Below are 4,388 nucleotides of genomic sequence, written 5' to 3' on the forward strand. Positions count from 1 at the left end.
TCTCATCTCAACCCCAAATCGTGACACCCCTAGACACCGCTACTTGCAATCGAAAATCCTACATTAATACCCGTCCCTTGGGATCCGACCATTACTTGCCTCTTTACTAATAGAAGAGTTGTTTGTGAAGTTATAAATATTGTTTTGGTCTAGGTGCTCCTAACGACAAGTAACCAAAAAGTAAAAGGTCCAAGTGAGTAGAAACTCCGACCACTCGATCGACCAGAAAGTTCATTCGATCGAGCAGATTCTTCAACAAAATTACTCGATCGACCAGAAATTTCATTCGATCGAGTAAAATCTTTTTCCTGTTCACTCGATCGAGTAGAAATTTTACTCGATCGAGTCCTTTCTTCGTAAAATCACTCGATGGACCCCCAGAAATTAGTCGATCGAGTACTTTCTTTGTCGTCAACTCTTTTTCTTCGACAGAACACTGTTCATCAGGAGTAATTATCTTCCCCGGGTCTGATTTCGGTCCTTCATATGAATAACCGCTCCTCAAATTGATTAAATTCACCGTCTCATGTGGATTCTTATCGGCTTGTGACGGTAAATGTCCCGGTTTCCTTGTGGATTGGTTCGCGGCTAACTGGGCAACTTGAGTTTCAAGTGCCTTGATAGATGCATCTTTTTGTTGATCACTTAGCTGCCACTGCTTTGTCAAAGACTGCAACATCGTCTTCAACTCACCTAGCTCACTTACCCCACCAGAAGATGATGTACCTTGATTAGGTGTAGGAAAGGAAGGAGGCTTCTGAAAGCCTTGTTGAGCCTTATGAGGAGGGACATATGGTTGATGCTGCTGCGAAGGAGGGGTAGGATTTAGCACATTTTGACTTGTCCACCTCAAATTGGGATGGACTGTCCCTTGGTTGTTATAGTAGGAACCCCCTCCTTGCCTGTATTGTTGAAAAGCAAGGACCTGTTCCTTCTCTGTAAGACAGCCAACAACAGTGTGACCGTCGTTGCTCCCACACCTCTCATATGTGACAGTCTCCCCTCTAGTAAGCAAATGGACCGTCTGAGGCTCCCCAGCATAATGCAACTCCAACTTATCAAATCTAGCATTCATGGCTTACAGCTGAGCCACAACATGCTTATCGACTGCATGTACTGTTCTAATACCATCCCTCGGGTTCCCGTACTCAACACAGTGGGTCGCCATCTATTCAATAAGAGCCCATCCCTTATCATCGTCGGTGTTCTTTTCAAATCTTCCGTTGGATGATGCATCAAGTATGGCTCTGTGATCATCGTATAACCCCTTGTAGAACTGATTTGACAAGAACCACGGATCAAAACCATGGTGAGGAATAGACCTCACCAACCTCTTGAAACGGCACCATGCTTCATAAAAAGTTTTATCATGTGTCTGCTTGAAACTGGTGATCTTGGCCCTCAGCTGATTAGTGTGCTGCGAAGGGAAATATCTCTTATAAAAAGCAAGAGCAAGGGTCTCCCAGTCTGTGACCACCGCGGCCGTACGGTCCAAATCAGTCAGCCACTCCCTGGCTGAGTCAGTCAAAGAAAAAGGAAACAAAACCTTCTTAATCTTGTCTTGAGTTACCCCCTTTGTGGCGGGGATAGTAGAACAGTAGTCCGTAAAGACCTCCATATGCTTCTGTTGGAGCTTGTGTCCTTCACAGTTAGTGTGATAACGTATATAAATCTCTTACAGGTTCACAAGGGTATACTTAGTATTTTTATCAGTTGATTAATGTTTATTAATAACGGTTGGCTTTCTAGAAGTTTGACGTTATTATCATACTGATGGCAGTGATCAACTGTGTTGGAATATGTGTCCTCCGACAATAATGCGATCACAATTGTCGATCATGATGATCACATGTTTAAGTCTCATTTTAAGAATACATGTGGGAAGTAATATTTTACTGTGAACTGGTCCACACATATCGGTAATGATTGGCTGACTAGAGTTTGACATTATTGTCGTGCGACTGAATGAATAATTTCAACGAGTTAATTAAATTACTCATTCAGTTTCAATTATCAACGGGTTAATTAAATTACTTAAAATTGACGGACGATTTTGGAAGTAATATTTACGTGTCTCATTGTAATTTGATTAAAATAAGATACGGTCTAAGTAATCGAATTGTTTTATTGCTTAGATGAAATTATTGTTTACGGTAACAATTGAAACTGAATGAATAATTTATTATAAATACAAGATGTAATTTATAATTGGTAAAGCGTTTTGGTACAAGTAATTGTGAATTACTAAGTCGATTTTTACATGACGTGTTTTATTAATACGTTGATTTTTACTTTAAAAATACATGACAATTTTACATGACTTGTGAGATGTGACAAATTGATAAATTGACAAAGATAAAATGGAATCTATTTTATCTAATATGGACCGAAATATGGAGGGAGTATGGTGTTTAAATTATGTTAAATTATTTGAGTGGTAACAAAATAATTACACCTAGCTATAGCCATGCAAGCCTATGTTTTCTTGGATAGAAAAACTTGCCCATGCATTGGCTCCCCATCCCTCCTTCCCACAGGTTTTGTGAAAGGCCTAATAGAGAGTATTTCTCTCTTATTATTCATTCATACTTCATACAATATTTCTAGTGTAAGAAATAGAAAAGCTCTGTAAGAAAAAGTAGAGAAATAAAAACTCCAAAATCTTCCTCTCTTGGCCGAAATACAGAGATAAAAACAATTTTATTAAGATTAATATTGTTCTAGTATTAATAATATTAGTCTTTTAAGAGGTTATCTTGGGTATAATACCTTGGGAGAGATTCTAATCTTGAATCCTTTGTTCATCCAATATTAGGAAGCTCAAGATTAAGTGAGTAGGAGAACTCATTTGTGCCCATATATCCGAAATCTCAATGTAAGGAAAACAATTTCTTCTTTATCCTTATTCATGTTTGCATGCATAAGATCTAAATTAATTTTATGACTAAATTAATTATAACATATTTGAATATGTTGAGTATAATGAGATATAGATTTCTAACAAGTGGTATCATGAGCCTTAGGTTGTTTGCATGCAAATCGGTTATTGTTTTTCCGAGTTATACGATTAACAAACAAAACTTACAAATTTGTGTTTATTATGATATATCACGAAATTTATTATGCATGTTAAAGTTTCTGGTCCTAAAATGTATTTAGGATATTTTGGTTAATTTATGAATTTTTATTGTTCATTTTATATAATAATGGCATTAAAATGTGATATTATGATAAAAATGTCATTTTTGGACTAAACTTATCTAAACTTTGATTTTTCCAATGGTTTTTGGATATGTTTTCACATATATTATCCCTTTATGACCTGTAAAGTTTCATAATTTTATGAGTTATTATGCTCGAAATATGGATTTTTCAAGATAAAATCGAATTTAAATGGAAAAATAGGTTAATATGAGTTATATTTCGAATCTGGTCATTGAAATTTAGTATGTTGTCGCATGCAGTTTTACAAGATGTGTGTAAAATAATTGGCTATAATGAATTCTTTATGCATGATTTATGAATTTTTGATGAAAAATCACATAAATAGTGACTTTAATTAGTAAAAATTGCTAAAACATACTTCATGACTAAGGAAAAACGTCAGTTGTTGCATTTTATCACCTATTTCAGATCTAAAAGTGAAAAGTAAGTAAAAATAATTTTTCTCATATTTTTATGGTTATTATTGATAAATCCGATAAACCGCAACATTGTTTTTCCTCGATAATTTTTGAAATTTTTAACCTAAGTTTTTGAACATTGTAAGTGTAATGGTATTTTTCCAGAATGCTCATAAGTTTAAATTTTGAATTTTGAATTTATTTGAAATTTTATGATTTATTTTGAAGTTTATGGCAAATTCTTTTTTTGTATTTTGATTCCATTTATGAACAATATTATGAAATATAAGTTAATTCTTGTCAATATGTTAGTGGAGACTAATTTTGAGTCCTAAGTTGGATAGGGTAATTAACTTGTACATAAATATGAATTTATATAATTATTGTGATTTTAAAAGGTTAAATCACGCAAATCCATAAAAACCGATTAATATACGATATTGGCTCCTTAAATGCGATTTAGCATAAAATTGGGCATGTTCATACATATTATAATGCTTCATTTTATTTATGATTGTCATATTTTAAGTTTATGTAATTTGTGAATTATGTAATTTTACTTAGTATGGCCTTAGTTTTAAATTGATATTACCCGAAATGTATGGGAATATCGATTTGGTTGTAATTTATTGTGACCTCGTATCACCGTTTTGTAATTTAATAGATTTATTTTTATTTTAATTACAAATGTATAATAGGAAATTATGTAATTTCTTATGTAATTTATTTATTCCGGAGATCCTTGAAGATGGTGCCACTCGAGAA

At 33.9% G+C, this 4,388-nt stretch overlaps 1 non-coding gene across 1 annotated transcript; it reads left to right on the plus strand.

The window, feature by feature from the left end:
- The first annotated feature begins 1,301 nt into the window (after nt 1-1,301).
- On the plus strand, nt 1,302-1,407 carry LOC141636028 (small nucleolar RNA R71). Its single transcript, XR_012540671.1, has one exon. It is a non-coding gene; the product is annotated as a small nucleolar RNA R71 (small nucleolar RNA).
- Nucleotides 1,408-4,388: the final 2,981 nt, after the last annotated feature.

The sequence above is a fragment of the Silene latifolia genome, chromosome Y (assembly GCF_048544455.1).
Source record: "Silene latifolia isolate original U9 population chromosome Y, ASM4854445v1, whole genome shotgun sequence".
Lineage (NCBI taxonomy): Eukaryota > Viridiplantae > Streptophyta > Magnoliopsida > Caryophyllales > Caryophyllaceae > Silene > Silene latifolia.